The 23,242-nt window shown below is 40.1% G+C and overlaps 1 protein-coding gene and 1 pseudogene across 3 annotated transcripts in view; one reads left to right on the top strand and one right to left on the bottom strand.

The window, feature by feature from the left end:
• Nucleotides 1-23,242, top strand: part of LOC129403315 (uncharacterized) — a 637,601-nt pseudogene that overhangs the window by 349,161 nt on the left and 265,198 nt on the right.
• AKAP6 (A-kinase anchoring protein 6) overlaps nucleotides 1-23,242 on the bottom strand; it is a 520,466-nt gene that overhangs the window by 269,547 nt on the left and 227,677 nt on the right. The gene's annotated exons all lie outside the window — the stretch shown is intronic.

Consider the following 23,242-nt stretch of genomic DNA (forward strand, 5'->3'; position numbering starts at 1 on the left):
TTGACACTAAAGGGCAGAGCTGACATTGTTGGCATAATCTTATTTGGATGACCTCAAAACACTTAACTGATTAGTCAAACCTCCTTGTAAATCAAATATCAGGAATAAGAAAATGCATAGTGCTATGAAAGTGTTCGTAGAGTACTTAGGTGATTTGGAATATTACTTGTGATGAGCTGTTGCTTATATAAATATTCTAAATTTCCCATTTTGGGGCTGGAGCGATAGTTCAGCAGGTAGCTGACCCGAGTTCGATTCCCAGCATCCCATACAGTCCCCTGAGCACCACCAGGGGTAATTCCTGAGTGCAAAGCCAGGAGTAACCCCTGTGCATCGATTCCCAGCATCCCATACAGTCCCCTGAGCACCACCAGGGGTAATTCCTGAGTGCAAAGCCAGGAGTAACCCCTGTGCCTCGCCGGTTGTGACCCAAAAGGGGGAAAAAAAAAAGGTAAATTTCCCATTTAGCTCAATTATCTATTTATGTATTTCAGGTTTGAGGCCATACCTGGCAACGTTCAAGGGTTTCCTCCTGGCTCTGCGCCTAGGGATCACCTCTGGAGATGCTCTAGGAACTAAATGAGGTACTGGGAATCAAACAGGGGTCAGATACATGCAAGCAAGTTCCCTTATCTCGGTACGATTTATTCAGCCCCCACTTAATTTAATGCCCCCATTCTGCAGGATAGGATACAGAAGCTCAGAAAAGTTAAATACTTGACTAATAACCTCAATTAATGAATAACAAGAAATTGCAGTTAAGCTAGAATTCAGGTGTTCTGTCCTCAAGGATAGAGCCTTAATTGTTCATTTTAAAGTTTTCACAGATATTCTTTGAATAAAATTTCTAGAACACAAAATAAATAAAAGGAACAGGCTAAGAGATTTTAAGAATACTGCAAAATTTCAAAGTAGTACTGATTTAACTAACTAGATAGCATAGCAGTTGAATAATGACTGAATTGTTTTTTTATTCAAATTCCATATCTGCACACAAACATATGGATATTTAAGTCCTTTACTAAAATTTTTTTATAAAGTGCTTACTAGGTTTCATATATTGAAAAAGTCTAGAACAAATATAGATCACCCAGATACCTTTCTTGAAGACTTCAGGATACAGCTATAGAAAGTAAAACATGTATAACAAACGAGATCAGCAGTTCTCAAAGCTTTAGTCCTGAGATACTTTTAGATTACTCAGATCTATTGAAGAACCCAATAGAAAAACTTTTGTTCTATAGGTTGTAACTGGCTATATTCATTTTAGATTTTAAAAAATATGGTTCCAGAGAAGAGATGACTGGATAAAAAAATACTATGGTACATCTACACAATGGAATACTATGCAGCTGTTAGGAAGAATGAAGTCATCAAATTTGCTTATAAATGGATTAATATGGAGAGTATCATGTTGAGTGAAATGAGTCAGAAGAAAAGGGACAAGTATAGAATGGCTGCATTCATTTGCGGTATATATGTGTACATATATGTATATATATATACACATACACACACATACACATAATATATAATGAGGCTACTGTCCAAGGTAAGGGTAAACAGGGGCCAGGAGGACAGGTCAATAGTTGGAAGCTTGCCACAAGAGTGTGTGGGGTTAAGGGCACAGGAAAACGGATATCCCTGATAGCTTTTAATTATCAGTATTGCAAATCATAAGACCCAAAAGGACAGAGAGAGAGAGAAAGAGAGACTGAGAGAGAGAGTGAGAAGAAAAATGCCTGCCATAGTGGCAGGATGTGGGATGGGGTGGGAGAGAAACTGGGACCACTGATGGTGGAAAAAGTACACTTGTAAAAGGACGGGTATTGGGACATTATATTATTCAAATACAATCATGAACAACTTTGTAAATGTGTATATCACCGTGATTCAATTTTAAAAAATCACTATATCACTGTCATCCCGTTGTTCACTGATTTGCTTGAGCAGGCACCAGTAATGTCTCCATTGTGAGACTTGTTGTTACTGTTTTTGGCATATTGAATACGCCATGGAGAGCTTGCCAGGCTCTGCCGTACGGGCGAGATACTCTCGGTAGCTTGCTGGGCTCTCCGAGAGGGACGGAGGAATCGAACCCAGGTTGGCCATGTGCAAGGCAAATGCCCTATTGCTCCAGCCTTTTAAAAAAATAAGTGGAAAAAAATAGATAAAAGGATATAGGCACATTAAAAGATATTATTTCATTTATAAATTATAGTAGTCTATCACATGTAAACACAGAATATTGTTTATGAAAAATAATTTTGCTTTCAAGAATAGGGAAAAGTGGCATTCATTTCAGTTATACAAATCTTATTACTGTCTGGCTTAATAGAAGACAGCTGGAGTCCCATTTCTAGTTGTACATTTAATCTATGGCAGGATCACATGCTATGTAGCCTTTGGAAAACTCCACTGTAAACAGAATAAGCATGAAAAGGCAAATATTGGGTTTTCTTAATGTGTGACTGATATATTTTATACTTTCAAGTTTATATAGTATTCTGTTTTCAAATTTCAAATGCACAATGGAATTATTTGATATATATATATATATGTATATTGTAAAATGATCACCCCAGTATGTCTAAGTTAATATTCATCACTGCACAGTTACCGATATTTTCTTATGAGAACTTTTAAGATTTAGTTAGCAACTTTATAGTATTATTAACTGTAGTTGATATGCTGTACATTGCTTTCCTATGATTTATTTATCATAACTAGAAGTTTATACATTTATACCACCTCATTTTACTGCTATGAAATAGCTTGGCAGTGTGGTGAAGGCCCCTAAACGAATCTGGGGAGCTTTCTCATGATACCTACACCATAATTTGAAAACTTCTGTTACAAATCATCCCAAGTGCTCAAGTGCCATTGAAAATACAATTAACTCAGTGATGGAGTGTCAAGTAGGACTTCTTGGGGAAAAATCACAACTGAGTTCTGAAAGATAAGTATAAGTTACTCAGAAAAAGAATAGAAGGGACTGAGTCTCAGAGAAAAACATCTCTGGCAGATAAAGTTCAGGAGAGAACAGGTCATTCTGAGAATCTCAGGAAGCTAATACTATAGCGGCAAATAGGGAAATCCTGAAAGTCTGGTTGGGAGCCAGGCTGCATCAACACTTTCTGGAGTTTGACTTTATACTCAGGTCAACAGGGTGGTCACTGAAGCTCTAAAACAGCAGAGAAGGAATATGGTTGAAATCTTAACAAGGTGTGCTCCAGCTGCAGTAGGGTGAATGGGCTGATGATTAGGAAGCTGCCATAAGCCAGCCCAATTAAAATATTGCTATTAGGGCCGTAGAGATAGTACAGCAGGAGAAGGCACTTGCTTTATATACGGCCAATCTGGGTTTGATCCCTGGTATCTATATGGTCCCTGAGCACCTCCTGGAATGATTCCTGAGCACAGAGCCAGGAGTAAGCGCTGAGCATCACCAGATGTGGCCCAACACACACACACACACACACACACACACACACACACACACATGCGCGCACGCGTGCACAAATTTAAAACTAAGTATTTGCAGTGGAAATGAACATTTGTTTAACAAAATGCTGCTACGTAAAAAGTTAATGGTCTGGACTGAAATAATAGAATGGAAAGAGAGAGAGAGAGAAGTAAAAATGGACAGGACCAGTTGGGTGTGACAGACAAGACATTTCTCATAATCTGAAGTGACTGTGAACCTTCTATTTTGTTCAGAAGTGCCATACTCCAAAAGCAGTAATAAGAAATTGAGAAGAAAGAAACCGTTTACAGGAAGATGATAAACATGGTATTAAACACCATAAGTTTGTTTCCCATGTACAGTTGGGGTAGACCAAGATCTGGGTTAGAGAAAACAGCTCATTGGAGGCACATGCATGAAGGACCTGCACACGGGAGAAAGAACCTAGAACAGCATGTGAATGCAGAGTCACTTACAAAAATCTCAGTTACTTGGGACACTAGGAACATTTTAGAGTTGGTGGTGAGAAGAGAATAAAGTATCTGGTGTCACTTCATGACAAGTTTGCAGGATCTGGAATAACGAGGAGACAGGGAGCACTTGGCAATGACAGGGAGGGGTTGGAGGGGAGAAGGAGAGAGGGAAAGAGAGAGTGTGTGTCAGTGAAACAACTTCTCATAACTCTCTGGCTGCTGTCATTTATGGTTCTCATATACAGAGTCTCCTTTAAAACCAGAGAAGTCTATACATTTCACTTTCTTACTTCTAGACAGAGAGGGAATCCATCCTTGGTGACTTCCCCTCCTAGTCAATGTCTTTCACTCATCATATCTTTCCTTCAAGATCTAACTAAAATGTCTCTCCATCCAAATCTATTGTTATGTTTCTTAAACTCATCTTTAGCAGCCAATACTTTCAGGGACAAATTCTAAAGCTGTCGGGAGCCCATCCGTTTTCTACTCTCTCTGGTTAAAGAGTGCTGTGGATATTATTATTTATAAGTACATAATTACAAATAAATATTATGAATATATATAAATATAAATTATAAATAAATGCACGTTATTTATAAGGCTGCTGTACAACAGTGTTATAAACTAGAAGGTTGTTTGTATTTGTCCTAATATACATTCACAGCATAAATTCCCTGGCATAAACTTTCTAAGATGTCAGAGAAGTACATTAACTAAAATTATTGGGTCAATTAGAGGAGAATTAGCTCTAAGACAATATAGGAATCATCTGTCAAGGGAGGAAGCTTAAGTCTCACAGAGAAGAGGAAGCAGGAGTCAGGCAACCATAACATGTCCCAAGAAGAGGGAGGGTGTCCTTCACCTTGTAAGAGGTCACGTCGGAGACTGAAGCTTCAGTAAGATTAACGTGGTTTAAGATAAACAGAGAAAACAATGTTATATTTGGTTCCAAAAGCCCAGAGTCACCTGTATATAGACATGCACCTGCTGTGGCCTGATTGCACCTTACCTACACAGTAATAAAATCAGCAAAAAAAAAAAAAAAAATGGAAACCAGGGAGCTAGGATTTGTTGAATGCCTACTACATGTCACATTATTCTAAGCTCTTTAGGCAACTGAACACAGTTAGGCAACTCCCAGTAACATGTGGTCCAGTGCTCCTAGTAGTGCTAGGGGCCAAATAGTACAATCCTGACAGTGCTCAGGGGACCATGAGTGCTGGAAATTAAACCCAGGGACCCCACATGTCAAGCATGTACTCTAGTCTTCTGAACCCCACCCTCTTCCCCAATTCAATTTCATTATTAATGGTTTACTTCTCAAAACTGTAGCATGGGAAGTTAAATTTCCAGGGTCACAATGCTTCTTAGTAATAAATTAAGATTTTCATTTTAGTTCTTTCTACTTCTGTTGGTGCCAGGATTTGTAGGAAAACTTACAACAATAAAACTGATATTCATGTAGCTTTTAGCATTTACAATCAGACTGTGATCTTTGCAATTCTATACAATAATCTATGCAATGGTAAAGGACATAATATTGCACTTCCAAGATTAGGAAACAAACAATTATGAGAGACTTATTCAAATTTTCATGATCAAAAGCAGGGAATTATGAATTGAGGCAAAGTTTCCTTCCCTCAAGTCTGTCTTTATTTAAGATACTAATTTCTCTATATTTCTCTGTACTCACTAGTAAAATGGAGTGTTTATATATATATATATAAGATTATATGCACCAAAGAGGGAGTTTTCATTAATAGTTAAATATAATAATCTATTGAATGAAGAAACCTCTCTGCATCTAGCTGGGCATGTAAATGAACAACGGTCAGAGTTTTGTTTTATTTTTTTGTGGGAGTTTATCCCCCTAACAAAAAATCCCCAACGATATGCCCCTAGATAAAATAGTTCATGTCTTAGAATCTAAAGGGTTTGCAAATGTTCAGTGAAGAAATAACAGAATAGTAGAGAATAACAGAATAGATAACAAATAGCTACTACTGCAAATGTGCACCAGGCAAGCACAGAATAAGACTATTTAGACTCTTTTTAGAGGGAGAGAGAGTATGGGCAAAAATACAACAGAAAGTTCTTAGGGAGTCTAGTTTTTAAGCGTGTCTTCCGCTGTGACATACCCCAACCTCTGCTCTGTATATACTGAAAGATGTTCTTACTAATGGTACTTAATGTCTTTGTCAACTAAAAGCAATGGTTCACCTGTTAGAAGCCCGGTGTGGGTGGAAGAGCGACGGTTTATTGAATGAATTGCCCGGCTCTGAGTTTCATCTGGCTGTTCAAGTGACCCTAAACTTGGACTGTAGCATGTGTTTGTCTCTTTCTATGTTTGTCTCAATCTCTGTGACTAACGTCCCACTAAGAGGTCGAAGGTGCTAATCCGACTGGCACTAAACAATTTTCCATCTTATAAAACATCTTATCAACAATACAGTCATTCATTCAGACTTAAAATAAGTAAACAAAGATTCACTAATATCACAATAATTATCTTAATTTACTTTAAAAGTGTGTTTATTTCCCAAGAACTGTAGAAATAAGTACCAGGAGGTTGACTCCATGGCTTCGAGGCTGGCCTCACGTTCCGGGGAAAGGTCAACTCAGAGAAGCGATCACCAACTACATTGTAGTCGAAGGCCATGTGGGGGAAGGGAGTTGCGGGCTGAATGAGGGCTAGAGACTGAGCACAGCGGCCACCCAACAACTTTATTGCAAACCACAACAGCTAATTAGAGAGAGAAAACAGAAGGGAATGCCTTGCCACAGTGGCAGGGTGGGGTGGGGGGGAGATGGGTTTGGGGAGGGTGGGAGGGACACTGGGTTTACGGGTGGTGGAGAATGGGCACTGGTGAAGGGATGGGTTCCCAAACTTTGTATGAGGGAAGTATAAGCACAAAAGTGTATAAATCTGTAACTGTACCCTCACGGTGATTCTCTAATTAAAAATAAATAAATTTAATAAAAAAATAAATAAATAAATAAATAAAACAATAATTGTTGAAATGTTGAACGTAATCAAAGTAAAGAGAAAGAAAAAAAAAAGTGTGTTTATTTCTCTTGATTTTTATCATATTAGATACATGTGCAATCAAATGTAGTTAGTGATTTTATAATACTGACATGGCAATTTGTTATTGCATCATCATATTTCCATATAAGAAAAATAACAAAGGGTTACTTCATGTGAACGTTGAAATTGCAAAGAAAAATTTGGCCCCTATGTGTTATTCCGGTGGCCAGGAACTGGATGCAGTGACCACATGTAGCCTCACGGTGGTGCTGTCATCACTGATAAAGCCTCAAAAGCCTGTGAAGGCTCGTAGAGCCCACCCCGAAGCAGGACTGAAATAGGCCTGTGTTAAAAACAGGAAGCAATTTGCTTTCCTCCTGCAGTGCTTCCCCACCAACCTTGAGCAATAACCTTGACATACTGTCTCAACAAATCCATTAAAATGCTCATTCATCAGTCTTCCTGACATTGCAAAATTAAAATATATACAAGCTATTATTATCCTTTAAAAGAATTATGTAGCCTTATCTTTCAAAATGTTATGTTTATTTAGGCTTTTCTATTTGCATTTTGCTACAGAGTTTACATAGAATATATTTTTCAGATCCTCAATTCAGCCACTCTTATATCTTAATTTCCCATATCCCATAGAACTACTAAATTCCTTACATCTCACAGACCCCAATCTCAACTCTTTTGTATTCCTTCTTCTGTCACAAAGTTGCTTTTTAATCTGGGTCATACAAGAGGCACTTTTACCCCTGTGTGCTATCTCTCCGGCCTCAGAACCCCTCACAAAAAACTATCACATCATCAGTATCTTCTGTCAGTTACCTTCTAAATCCAGCATTTAGACTCTAAAGTACACGTCTAAGTTACTGATATAACCTTCAACATTAGCCTTATAGCATTAACTTCTAACCTTGAATGAACTTTGGAATTACTTGAATTTATTTATATTTATTCATTTATTTTGGGAGCCACACCCAGGATGCTCAGGGTTCATTTCTGACAGCACTCAGGGATCACTTCTGACTGCTCAGAGAATCACCTGCAGTATCAGAGTCAGGGTCATGCAAGGCAAGTGCCTTAACCCCTGCACTTTCTGGTCCCTAAGAATACTCAGCCTTTAATACACTGATTCAATTGCTCTGTGGTGAACCCTGGGTAGGAATTTGTTCAAAGATCCTCAATTATTATAATGTGCAGCTGCAACTGAAAACTACCTGCTAGAGATACAGCCAACACACTAAAGTCAGATGAACCTCCTCAAACCACTAATTTTCTTAGGAAAAATTTTAAGAATTTTTTCTTCTTTAGAAAGATTGCAAATTAGTAACTTGGAGGCCAAATCTATCCTTTACATGTGTTTTATTTGATCTGTCTCAAATTCTTCAGCGCTAACATCAAATAATTGAAAAAGGAGTGTCAGACAGACAGTACAGTGGGTAAGGCCTTCACATTGCGAACAGCTGACACAGGTTCAATCCCCAGCACCACCCCAGCACTTCCAGATGCAAAGTGATCCATCACCACAGAGCTAGAAGTTAACCAGGCATGGCCCTAAAGCACACACACACACACACACACACACACACACACACACACACACACACGCGCGCGCGCGCGCGCACAAATTTTTTAATTGAGACTTGTCATATAAAATTTAGACTTCTTGGAAGCTGGAGAGATAGTACAATGGGTAGGGTGCTTGTCTTGCTAGTGCCTGTTGGAATTTGATCCCCAGCATCCCATATTGTTCCCTGAGCTGAGCCAGGAGTAATTCTTGACTACAGGGCCAGGAATAAGCCCTGAGCCTGTGCAACTCCCAAACCAAAAAATATTTTTAAAGGAAAAAATATCCAGACATTTTAATTTACATGATCTTGCCTTGAAGTGGTGGATTCCCAGCAACAACCCCTTCAGTGACTGTCTCCAGACACAGCAATACCCTCTGGTGTTTGCATCTCCAATGCATCCCAATTCCACCTATCTACTATTTTTTTGACTGACCTGAAAAAAGTGATTTTTGCCTGCAACTCCTGGTCTGGAGTATAAAGTTCCACCTGAATCACACATTCACTCACATCTTTCATGCATCCGTAAGAGTTTATTTTGTGTCTGAGCGATGCATACACCTGGGATGAAAAATGCATCTTATGTTGTCCCATTCTTACTTTTTAACTACATATTCCCTTTCAATAAACTTCCTGCTAACCCACTGTTGGTTTGAGAAACATGCCTCTCTCCTAACTCAAAGGCCAGAGAGGCTCACTGTCCAAACTTCTTTGCTTTTATCTGAAGTCATGCGACACAGCCTGGGCCAATGGCATGTAAACAAAAGTGATACGTAAATCTTCCAAGCAATTATCTGTAGAAGGAAAGCTGGCTGCCTTCTGCTTTCACTATCAGTGAAGTGAAATGCAGACAATGATCCATAGGAGAGCTACACAGCCAGGGGAAGGCACCTGGATCCACAGATGGCCTATAATTCCCCTGAACTGGTGCCTATGTCATTGTCACTGTCTGTCACTGTCATCCCGTTGTTCATCGATTTGTTCGAGTGGGCACAGTAACATCTCTCAATGTGAGACTTATTGTTTTTGGCATATTCAATATGCCACGGGTAGATTGGCAGGCTCTGCGGTGCGGGCGTGATACTCTCGGTAACTTGCCAGGCTCTCTGAGAGGGGCGGAGGAATCGAACACAGGTCGGCTGCGTGAAAGGCGAACGCCCTACCACTGTGCTATCACTCAAGCCCCTATGTCATTGTACAAGAAAAAAAAAAAAAGAGATTTCTAGCATATTGATTTTATTGTGGGATTGCTATGTTTACTGCAGCTTAAACTATAATCTAAATACCAAACATTTGTTCCCCAAATATACCTTTAATATTCTTGCCCTCAGGGACCAGAGTGGTAGTGGTGGACAGGGTGCTTGTCTTGCATGCGACTTACTCAAGTTCAATCCTCAGCACCCTCTAAGGTCCCGTAAGCATTGACAGGAGTGATCTTTGAGCAGACCTATGAGTAAACCGAGTACCACTGGGTATGGCCCTTAGCCAAAACAAAAATATTATCTTGCCCTCAAACTTAGTTCATGCAAAAGCTTCTGTCATTAACACTAATCTCTCTCTCTCTTTCTCTTTCTCTCTCTCTCTCTTTCTCTCTGCTATTTAAATTCTACTCATTTTTCAAGATCCAAGTGGTTCCTCTTTTGTCATGCTGCTTCTAGCTATCCCCATTATTATTATCCTTGCTATGCTCTAGAATTACATGATGTTCCACTTGGCACGTATCACAATTTTCTATGTGACAAGCATCAAACCTTCAATCATGCTGCTATAGCTTTTATAAATTCATAATCCAGAATACAAAATAAAATTTGATATCTTAGACAGAATAAAAAAAATATCCAGAGACCCTAGTAGCACTCAGTTATACCTCTATTTGAACAATATGCCTTTTTATTCCATTGTTTAACCTATTTTTTAACAATAATCTGCACAACCAACTTGTGTTCAATCTGTTATCCTTTAGGACTTCCAATTTTAATCTCAAAGTCAAGCCTGTCCAATTCTTTATGATCCTAGACTTTTTCTGGTAAAACCTATTTGAGTCAAACAAGACTCTAACTTATCTCTAAATGTCATGATGAAACTTCTAGGTAAAAACTAGGTATGAAAGACCGGACATGTAGCAAAAATCTATGCATAAGGTGCCTGATTTAGGAACCTGACTCAACTCCCTTAGAGGGTTCATGAGAGGACACCCTGTCACTGATATCTCCTTATCAAAAGAAGACATATTCACTACTTTCTCCTAATCAATCATGAGAAAAGAACACCAACACCCTGTTCTGTCCTAATTGATGATCAGGAAAGAAACAGGAATAGAAGCTACTGATTATAGATTCATTCATTCAGAAACCATTCATTCAGTCTGAAGACTCGAGTCAAATGATCCAAAACTTTAAGCAAATGACCATACACTATTGGACCACTCCCCAACTTGATCCTCTTTATCTTCCCAACCCTTTCCCTGAAGAAGCATGGGACTGCCCTTTGGCTGTGAACTGCAAGCCTGATCCTGTTCTCAAATAAGCACTTTCTTAATTATAGTGCAATTTAGTAGATTTAAAGTTGCTATATTTTGGTGGTGAGTAGGGAAGGGGGACACACCAGTTGTGCTAAAAGATTACTCCTAGCTGTGAGCTCAGGGATCACTCCTTGTGGGGCTTGGGACCATATGGGGTCCCAGGCAACAAACCTGGGTCAGCTGCATATATGATAAGCACCCTATCTACTGTACTATTGCTCCTACTCCAAAACTGCTACTCTTTATGTTTACTGTCACTATCACTGTCATCCTGTTGTTCATTGATTTGCTCGAGCATGCACCAGTAACGTCTCCATTATGAGACTTGTTGTTACTGTTTTTGTCATATCGAATACGCCATGGATAGCTTGCCAGGCTCTTTTGTGTGGGCTAGATACTCTTGGTAGCTTGCTGGGCTCTCCAAGAGGGACGGAGTAATCGAACCCAGGTCAGCCACATGCAAGGCAAATGCCCTACCCACTGTGCTATCGCTCTAGCCCTTTATGTTTAAGCAAAATTATTTTTTTCTTTACTCTTTACTCTTTTATCTGAATAGCTTGTTCAACTCTCTGGATAACATGTTTCTGAAATTCAGAAATGTACTGTCAGGATCAAGATCATCTCTACACATGCCCAGACCTGTAGGTGAAAGAGAAACAACTGACAATATACTCTAATTTGGAATCAAAGAATTTCTAGGACAACATTGAGAGGAAGAAATAGAAAATACACTTAGGAAGGGTATTAAAAAGGAAAACAGTCCAGGTAGAGAAAACAGAACTAAAGCATACAAAATATAAGTAAGAAGAGGAATGGAAGAGAAGATGTTAAAAAAAAAAGAGAGTGAGAACATCCAGAGACCAAAAGAAAACTAGCACTGTGAAGGAAAATGCAGAATATAAATAGAAAACTGAACAAGGGAAAGACTCACACAAAGTAAAACACTAGTGAAAAACAACAGAATTCAGTTTCCTACCTACTAGAACATTCTTTTTTTTTTTTTTTTGCTTTTTTGGGTCACACCTGGCAATGCACAGGGGTCACTCCTGGCTCTGCACTCAGGAATTACCCCTGATGATGCTCAGGAGACCATATGGGATGCTTGGAATTGAACCTGGGTCGGCCGCGTGTAAGGCAAACACCGTACCCATCCAGCCCCAAGAACACTCTTAACAGAGTGTTTACCCATATGAAGAGCAGGCTACCACTTACGCAAATAGCAAACAAATATCAAAGGCAAAATGAGAAGTTTGTAGTAGATTTGCTGTACGAGGCTCATTTCCTTGTTTTCAGTGATGCCATGCCACTCTGAGGGTTAATAAAGTAAGAGATATTTGTGTTTCAAATAGAACTGTTTAAGACCTCAAGTCAAATAATTAATGGACAAACAGTACTTTTTAAGAGTCACGACAAAGTTGTTTTTCTGAGATCACACTCCACCTGGGCTCACTCCTGGCTCAGGGATCACTCCAGTGGTGCTTATGGGATAACACAGGGGTCAGAGTTCAAACCCTAATCAGCCTCATGAAAGGTAAGTGCCTTACCTACTCTATTACTATCTCTCTGGCTGTCACAAAGTATTTTTAAAGAGTTATCTCCCAGAAGATGACTTGGTTCTAGCGTTGAAGCTGTGTTCTATCTTTTAAGAATGACTGGAGTGAGATTCTTAAAATTGACAATTTTTTGCACTTAGATAAAAGATAAACCTAAGATATAAAAATCCTAAAAGAAAAAGTCCAGGATAAACTTTATGACATTCAATTGGTAATGATTTCTTCAATGTGACACCAAATGTATAAGAAACAAAACCAGAAATAGACAAGTAGGTATATATCATTCTTTAAAATGTATAAGAAAGACTCAATCAACAGAGTGAAAAGGAAAACTAAGAATAAAAGATTACAAACAAAATACATAATGAAGAATTAATAACCAGAGAACACAGAACTCATAAGCTCAATGCAAAAAAGGTAAGATAACTCAATTGAGATATTTCTCAAAGATAATACAAAATAGCTAAAAGCACATGAAAGATATTTGATGTCACTAATCATAAGATAAATAAAAAAGCAAACTATGATGAACTGTTACCTCACACCCATTAGGATGGTTACTACTCCCCCACCAAATCCAGAAAATAACACATGTTGGAAAAGATGTAGAGAAATTGGAAATCTTATACTCTGTTGGTGACATTATTAAATAGAACAACTGCTATGGAAAATGTTAGCAAGGTTTTGTTTAAAAAATGAAAACTAATTACCAAATGATTCAGCAATCCTATTTCTGAATGTATACCCAAAGAAGTAAAATCAGCTTCTCAAAGAGATATTTGTACATTCATGCTCACAGCAACAGTATTCACAACAGCCAATAGGTAGAAGTAAGCCAAATATTGATTCAGAGCTGAATGGATAAACAGAATGAAGCACGTACATATAATGCAATGATTCTCCATCTTAAAAAGAAAGGAAATTCTACCATGCTATACAACATGGATGGGTATGAGGGCATTCTGCCAAGGGACATAAACCAGTCACAAAAAGGCAGATGCTATATGATTCCACTTACGTGAGGCATTAAAAAAATAGTAAACAGTAAGACAGTAAACAATAAAATGGGGGTTATCAGGAGCTGGAGTAAAGGGCAAAGGGCAGTTGTTCAATAGGATTAGAGACTCAGATAAAAATTTCTGGAGCTCTTTTTCATAGTAACATATCACTGTCACTGTCGTATTACTGTCATCCCGTTGCTCATAAATTTGCTCGAGCGGGTGCCAGTAACATCTCCATTTGTCCCTGTCACATTCAGGGTCAGGGGAATGAGGTCCATTATCGTTACTGTATTTGGAATATTGAATAAGTCACAGTAGCTTGCAAGGCTCTGCAGTGAGAGATTCTGCATTGCTCTCTTCCAGGAGCTTTGTTTTATAGTCTCTGGATCTTGGCCATTGATGAGATTACATGGCACCCGGGGCAGTTTGTGGGTGTGACTGCCAAGCGACTGGGAAATGGGGAGGGGGAGGGGCAGGGTGGAGGAGGCCCAGTCCCGAATTGAGCAGGCTTGGAAATCTCAGCCACAGGTCCCGCATACCTGGATTCCTCTGTCAGTTCCGTCATGAATGAGGCTCATATGAGCATATGGGGAGTGGCCTTGAGCACGGCTGTGGCTGGTTCTGGAGGTTTTTGGCTGCCAGGGCTCTGCTTGGGTCAGGGAGGAAAACTCAACCCGCACCCCTCCGAGAGGGCCCTGGTGAAGACAGCCTGGTATGGGGGCAGGAGATTATATATATATGTGTGTGTGTGTGTGTGTGTGTGTGTATACATATATAGTTATATATATGTGTGTATATATATGTGTGTGTATATATATATATATACACCTGTACACTTAAAATCAAGATAACAATCTTTAACCACAATGGAAAGAAAAAAAAAAGACACCTCATGGCAACTTCAGTTTGTTCAATAACTGACACTAATAGTATGCTACCATTGATGTCTCAACATAGGATAAAAAGTGAGGACAAGAGCGTCGGAGCACTAGTACAAGAGGCAAACTGCTCGCCTTGTGTAAAGCCAACCGATTCTTGATTCATACTAGCACCACATATGGTCTCTGGAGTCTGGTTAGGAAAATCCCTTATCATAGCACCAGGAGTAAGCTCTGAGCACAATTAACTATAGCCAAAATTAAAAAAAAAAAGGGAGGGGAGGAAATGAGGGTAAAGAGAGGATGGGTCCTTTCTGAACACATATTACCTTCTAGAAAAAGAATGCAGAAATTTTGCCAAATTAATCCTAGAACCAAATCTCTTCAACACTAACATCACCCTGGTATTATGCATCATTTTCCAGCTACAAACCCCTAGGCACAACAGTGGTAGGGATTACCTTAGCGCTGTTCACACAGACTTGGTTGCAATTTTATAAACCTGTTACACAGAGCAAGCACTCTGCCAAGTATTTGCAGCACTGAATCCAAATTAAGTTCTCTATGAGGATATCCTTAGAAGAAGCTTAGAAATAAGTTTAAAATGACTCAGATAAAATTTTAACAATAGCTGAATCACTGCCCTTTAGTTTAGATAGGTCAGTGATATAATTTGGCATTAGAGGTCATCCATATCTCTGGAGACAAAAAAATCAACTTGCCATGCATTCATTAACTTGTACCAGTGAATCCAATCTAAAGCAATGAAGTCTTCCGGGAAGAGTTTGAAAACTTACTTGATGTGAGAAGTGGGCCTTGCACGAAGTTGCAAAAGACAGCTAACCTGTGCTGCTTCGGTGGGTAGCAGCAACCTGCACTACATACCACCAGCCCTCCTGGTACTCCTTTAGCTGTTACTCTAGCTCAATAATTTCCCAGCTGTATCTGTAGAAGAAAACCAAGTCAACACTGGTTTTCCTACTGAAGCCCCAGCTCTCACACTGAACTGGGGAAGGCAGTAGCCCTGAAGTCTTAGACCAGTCTGTGAGACGGAGTCAACCACAGCTCTTTCAGGCCAGAGGACAGTATAACTTTGCATGTCCCAACTAGGGTTTAATTCCATCACTTCATGTCCCCAGAGCACTGCCAGGTGAAACCCAGAAGGACTCCAGCACTACCACGGTCAGGGTGTCCCTGGAAGCACAGGGCCCAGGAATCATAGCATCGCCAGCCATGGAACTGTCAGCCTGGCTGGACAAGAATCATCAGGACAAGAATCATCCAGGAGCCCCTGGACCTTGTAATCACTACTTGAGAGCAACCCTCCAAACAGCAATTCTTCCAAATAGGTTTTACTGAAATTAAATGAGAGCCTACTCCATAACTAGCACCTCACAGATGCCAACAACAGCATCCTCTTCTTTCTTTCTCATTCTAGAATAAGGGTCAGCAATTTGTATTTTATGTAATGAACCATATAGTAAATATTTCATGCTTTGCAAGCCATCTGTTTCTACTAAACCTACTCAACTTTGTCATTGCTGCAAAGAAGCAGGCACAAATGATAAGCACAACCGTGTCTCAAACTTAAGTTTAAAAGAAAAAGCATCAGACCAGATTTAGACCACAAACTATAGTTTGTCAACCACTCTTACTTAGACTACATATGTCCAGGTACAATGTTATTTTTTTACAATTCTCTTTGAGTCCGTATGTTCCAGACATACTCTTCCTGGCTTTCTTTTTTTGCTTTTGTCTGATGTCTTGAATGTGCCAGAACAAATAAGCCCAGCTCAAAGATTTGACTGATTTTTCATTTTAGGCCTCGAATAGGTCCCATGAGAAGTGACCACCGAGTGTGAAGCACTTAACTACTGTTTCCCATACACCAGGTTCTGGGAAAATCAGCCTAGTTTAAGTAAAATCCCCTCAAACTCTGTCAGAGAGATACAGAAAATAACTATCCTATAGTAATTCCCTGCCCCCCCAAGCCCCCGACCAGAGCTTCAACAGTTGAGGACCTCTGGAACCCAGCCATGGCTATACTCAGGGCCACTCTCCACACGTTTGGATGAACCTCACATATGGGGGGGCAGCGGAGGAACCCAGGTGTGCGGGACCTGGGGACGATATCTCCAAGGCTGCTGGGATTGGGACTGGGCCTCTTCCACCCAGATATCCCATTTTCCAGTAGCTAGGCCATCACATCCAGAGACTGCCCCCGGCGCCATGTAATCCCATCAACAGCCAACATCCAGAGACTAAAAAACCAAAGTCCCAGACATCTAATAGCCTAGTTCTCCCTCTTGAAGAACATGACAAGCTACCAAGACTCTACTGCCCGCTCGGGTGAGCCTGACAAGCTCCCCATGGTGTATTCATATCCCAAATACAGTAACAGATATATACATACCTCTCAAAGAGCCCGACAAGCTACCGAGAGTATCCCACCTGCATGGCAGAGTCCGGCAAGCTACCTGTGGCATATTCAATATGCCAAAAACAGTAACAATAGGTCTCATTCACCTGACCCTGAAAAAGTTTCCAATCATTGGGAAAGACGAGTAAGAAGAGGCTGCTAAAATCTCAGGGCTGAGTATAATAGACACATTACTGGCACCCAATCGGGTAAATCGATGAACAATGGGATGACAGTGATACAGTGATATTAATTCAGAGTTAAGCACAGAATTTTAATTTCTGCAGAAGACTATGGCTGTTTCCCAGGATTTGAAATATTGTTTACTTAAAACATGTTCACACACACAAAAAGAATCCCATATTTGCTAAGAAATCATTAAAGGATGTAAGAACTCAAAACAACAGTGATCACCTATGGTGGGGTAGGAATCACGATGGAAAATAAAGGCTCGAGATAGCTATGAGTGTATATTTTAATATGTAGAGATATATTTACTTGAACCTTTCGACTAAATTTTCTCTCCAAGTAAAGTATTTTTCTAAGAAATATAAATCTACAAAGACATTTTTCATGTTTAACCAACTCAGACAAAGCCATACACAGGCAGGGTGGGGAGTGACACAAACAGAAATGGCATCTGAGATTTTCATCCCTCGGGTGTCACAGTTCCCTGTGTGTGTTGCCTGTTAGTGGGCTTCTCCATGCTCTGTGCTCTGTGAGGCTGGGAGAGCACAAGGTGGAGATCTTGGGAGTGGAGGAAATACACCTTCCTTCATGGACATAATAGTTCATCTTTGGTGGAGAAAGGATCAAAGCAAGAAGGGGTCTTCAGTATTTTATAACGCTTTTGTTGGTTTTTTTTGAGCCACCGCAAACTATACCCAGGGCTTGCTCCTGGCTCTGCAATCAAGGATTATTACTACTGGTATGTTAGGGGTCTATATGCGATGCAGGGAACTGAACCCAGGTCAGATATCTGCAAACCAAGCACCCTACCTGCTGTACTATTTCTCTGGCCCAAGTATTTTATAACATTTTATGGCCCGTTCTAATTCTTCCCAGAGTCCTTTCTTTTCTTAGCAGGTGCCACATTTATACTCTTTTCAGCTGTTGCTACTACATTCTTGCCAGAATCATTTTTCCCTGCATTAAAATCATCTTTACTTTCTTTAAAGAAACTTTTACTTTACTTTGCTTTCAACTACCATCTTTTTCTGGCTGTTGCTTTCATGACCAAATTTTTTCAGCTACTGGGATGATTGTCTTTCACTTCTTAATCATCTCTAATCCAGCATCTCTCTCCATCCACTCTTTCATTAAGTCCCCTTTGCGCTTAGGTCCTCATTGATTCTTTCAAACAAATCTTAAGGATGGCTTTCACTTTGTTCTTATTCTTCTTGATCTCCCTTTTATAAAGAACAAAGCTAACGTGCATCTGAATAACTCTCTTCACTCCATTTACTTAACACATTAAAATCCTCTATAACTTCCTGGACCCCACAATTGGGCCTTTCCCCTTGTTTCTGTCTGCCTCATAACTAGGCTTCAACTTGAAATTCAGCTGGCACTCATGGTTCCTTTTCCATGCCTTGTTATCTCAGAGACTCCATGTCATCTCAAGACTCTATATGGTGGGAAGACAAAGCAGACAGGTCTTTAAGCCTGGCTCTATGATTTATTAACTCTACAATTTTGGGGGAATAAATAGTGCACTATCTTTAATCTCAGTTTACTCTGCTGTAAAATGGAAATTTTTTCATTTATTCAATAGTTTTTGCTGACCACTTATTATGTACTTGGCACCTTTTTAGGTTTATACGTTTCATAAGTAAACTAAACAGATAGTCTTGTCCCGACAGAGCTCCCATTTCAGCAGGAGAGACAACCCACCTACCAAAAATAAATAAATAAATAACATTTAAAAATAAGAGGATTAGGGCCAGAGAGCTAGTCAATGGGTTAGGGTACATGTTTTGCATACTGGAGGCCCAAGTTTGATCCCCAGCACTACACGGTAACCTGGGCAGAGAATCTGTAGTAGCCCCTGAGCACTGTGAGGTATAGTCCTCCCCCCCACACACAAGAAAAAAAAAAACTAAACAAAACAAATAAGAGGATTATATTAAATTGTTATCATCTTTGAAAATGATGATATGTGTAGAGAAAAAAAGAAAAAAGAGGCCAGGTTATCTCTTCTGGTCATTGTTGGTTTCCCTAAGAAAAATAATGTTTCAGGAAAGACTCAGAAAAGAAACAGGAATTAGAAATGAGGACATATGGTGGAGGATTGAAAGCAGAGGGAACTGACTCCTAAAAGCACAGCTCGCCCTAGGACTAGCAAATAGGCCAGCAGGATTAAAGTGCAGGGAGTGTGGAAGAATAGCAGGAAATAAAGTCAGAGAAGAAATCAAGAGAGATTCTGTAAGTCTCTAAGTGGAACCAAAAGTACTGCAGGGTTTTTTAGCAAGCAGTGACATGACCACACTTGACTTCCAAATGGTTCACTCTGGTTCTGTGCTGGAAAGACTGGAGTGAGAATAGAATGGAAGAAGGGACTGTAGCCTATTACAATAATTCAGGTAGGAGGGGACAATGGCTGAGACCTAAATAGGAACATGGCAACTGAGGGCAGGGGCAGGAGAAAGGGAAATTGGGGGTGGGGGGGTAGAAATTTTAGATAAAAGAATTGTCCTTGTAGAATGACTATGGGCAGAACCTCCTGCCCCCATGCCAGGCTGTCTTCACTGGGACTCCCTCAGAGGGGGAGAGGGTTGAGTTTACCTCCTTCCCCCAAACAGAGCCCCAGCAGCTGAAAACTTCTAGAACCCAGCCGCAGCCATGCTCAAGGTCACTCTCTGCACGCTCGGATGAGTCCCACGCATGAAGGAACCGACAAAGGAACCCAGGTATGTGGGACCCATGGCTGAGATACCCAAGCCTATTCAGATCAGGACTGGGCCTCCTCCATCCAGATCCCCAGTTTTCCCAGTAGCTTGGCAGTCACACCCACAAACTGACCCCTGGCGCCATGTAATCTCATCAACAGCCAAGATCCAGAGACTATAAAACAAAGCTCCCAGAAGAGAGCAATGCAGAATCTCACACGGCAGAGCCTGGCAAGCTACCCGTGGCATATTTGATATGCCAAAAACGGTAACAATAATGGGCCTCATTCCCCTGACCCTGAATGTGAGAGGGATGAATGGAGACATTACTAGCGCCAGCTCAAGCAAATCGATGAGCAATGGGACGACAATGATACGGTGATACAGTGAATGACTATGACAATCCTAAGAGAAAATTATTATAGGTGCATGTAAATATGTGCATGTAAATGTGCATGTAAATATCTGGGAAGATGCTAAATAATATTCTCTCATGATGTTTACTATTGACGCTAGAACAACTGGCAGATCACTTTGTGATCAGTGTCAATTTGTTGACCTAAGTGTGGCAGCTGTCGTCACCTGAAGTGGTAAAGGAAGATGGGCTGAGGTAACTTCTCTATCTTTTCAGAAGCTTAGCATTCTTTCAGTTCCAGGACAGTATTTCCCACGCCCTACAAGATAATTCCTCTTGAAAGTCTCATAACATACACCATTGCTATGCACATATTTTAATTCCCTGCCTCACCACAACCTTAAGCCAACTACCCATCCAAATTGTCTCCTTATTCAAGATGTGGAAGCTGAAAATGTGACTCCAGCCTTATGGGATTAAGAAATCAAAGCATAGTCCCATTGGAAGCTGGTGCCACAGTCATCATCTGATTAAAAATCTTTTTTACTAAAGAAACAAGGTCCTGAAACTAATTTTCTGGATCAGTTTCACTTCTTCCACACCCTTTTCTCCCCTACTTTAACATGTTCCACAACACAGTATGCCTTTGATTGGCTACTGTGGGCCAATATCTCTGTTCAGGACAGCACCAGAGCTGTCCATGCCATCTTTCCCATTATTGCCAATTAAACCTCCAGCAAGTTTACTGGAGACCATGATCTACACTGTTTTAAGCATTCTGGATCTAAGTTCAAGTCCTGACTCCACATTTATATTTTTCATTTTTGGAAGGTTCATACCCAATGAATATCACACTAAGGGCTATTACACGTGGCTCCTCATATCTCAAGGATTATAGCTGTTGCCAGGAGAACCAGTGTTGGTCTGATGCAAGGCAAGTGCCTCACAGCCTATACTACCTCTCCAGCTCTGAGCCCACATTAAAATTATGACCTTGAACAAGTTTCTTTCTCTTTTTGCCTGATCTTTGGATTTGGGGCCACACACGGGGGTGTTCAGGGCTTACTCCTAACTTGCATTCAGTGGTCACTCATGCAGGGGACCTCGGGGGACAACATGGGGTACAGGGAACAAGTATGTTGGGAGGACCCATCAGGTTGAAAAATGGGTGCCAAAAGTAGACTATAGACTGAACATGATGGCCGCTCAACACCTCTATTGCAAACCACAACACCCAAAAGGAGAGAAGGAGCAAAAGGGAATGCCCTACTACAGAGGCGGGGTGGGTAGAGGGGAAGGGGTGGGGTGGTGGAAGGGATGCTGGGACCACTGGTGGTGGAAAATGGGCACTGGTGGAGGGATAGGTACTGGATCATTGTATGACTGAACTGCAAGCACGAAAGTTTGTAAATCTGTAACTTTACTTCACAGTGATTCACTAATAAAAAAATAATTAATTTAAAAAATCTCTTATGAAAAATTTTGGGATCATTTAAGCACAATAAAACTTAATGGCATAAAGGTTTTAAGTTCTGATTAAAAAAAAGCAGTTCTGATAAAAATTTCAGTGCCATTTTTAAAACAATAAAAGAAAATGTAAGAAGCCACAAAAGACCCTAAAAAACTAAAGTAATACTCAGAAATACAAGAAAAATAAGATGACATGTGACAATGTTACACAGCTTTAGATTGGGCTACAAAATGGTATTGGCCAGAAAGCTGGAGAGATAGTCCAAATGTTAGGGTGATTTTCTTGCATATTTGATCCCAGGCATTCTCTATATTCTCATGGTGGCAAGAATCCCTGGAAGTGTGGATTGAAAGACCCTGTGGGAATAGGGGGTGGGCAACGGTTCTTCTGGGAACCCAAAATCTAACTGACTTCTGGTGAGTGTCAAGTGAACTAGCCAATGGGAAAGGTGCTTTAGCCGAATTCCATTTTCTGCTTCTCTGACTGTGCCTGTTGCAGGGATATAAGGAATTTTTCTGCCTGAAGTTGAGGCTCAGACTGTAGATAAGAGTTCTCCAAGCATTTCCAACTATCTTTGTCATGGTGGTCCCTTCTCTATTATAACTGTCTTCTCCCCAGCACCTGAGTCAGACTTTAAGTTGTGGACCAATCCTCCTGGCCCTTGTTTCTACTGCCCTTGGCTATTGGTCTTATCTGATGTTTTTTTATATTCCACAAAAGTGTCTTCTACAAATGTGGAAAAATGAATAGCTACTACAAAAAAATGAAATTAGATGATTATTGGAAGAGCTCATATAATTCAAAAACAACAAAATAATTCAATCCAAAAGGAGGCAAATTCATTTCTTCAAAGAAAATGTACAGATGGTGAACAGGCCTGAGGAAAAAAAAAACGATTTAACATCACTTAGAATTAGGGAAATGTGAATCAAAAGTGTAATGAAAATACCTCTGCACACCTGTGAGAATAGTCTATATCCAAAACTGTAAATCAGTGTTGGTGGGGGGGTGCAAAAGGAGGAACCTTGATAGTGTTTGTGAAATTGCAGATGTGTGTTTCTGTAGAAGACAGCTGGGATACCCTCCAGAAATTTAAAGGAGAACTGCCAAATGTTTCAGTAATTCCACTTCTAGGTATCTGTCTAACAAGTACCAAAATCAAATTTGAAAATTTATATGAATCTTACATTACTGCAACACTATTCCCAGTAGTTGATATGGAAACAACCAAATGCACATTGAAGGAAGACTGAAGAAAGGAGAAATAATCTAAGCATATACTCAATGGAATACTATTTGGCTAAAAATAAAATTATCTTTTGGGCCAGAAAGATACTATAGGAGTAAGGGACCTTCTTCATGTTCGGTCAATACCAGTTCTGTCCCAACACCAGGTGATGGACTATCAAGGGTCGCTCTTGAACACAGAGCCAGAGATAGCTCTGAGCATCACGGGGTTTGGTCCAAAGTCCCCTCACCCCCTTAAAATATTTTTGCATTTGTGGCAAAATAAATCATGAGGTGATTATGCTAAGCAATATAAGTGAGAAAAAGACAAATAGATGGCTTTGTTCACAGGTAGAATATAAAGAAACAAAGCAACTGAACTCAC

The sequence above is a fragment of the Sorex araneus genome, chromosome 3 (genome assembly GCF_027595985.1).
Source record: "Sorex araneus isolate mSorAra2 chromosome 3, mSorAra2.pri, whole genome shotgun sequence".
NCBI classification, from domain to species: domain Eukaryota; kingdom Metazoa; phylum Chordata; class Mammalia; order Eulipotyphla; family Soricidae; genus Sorex; species Sorex araneus.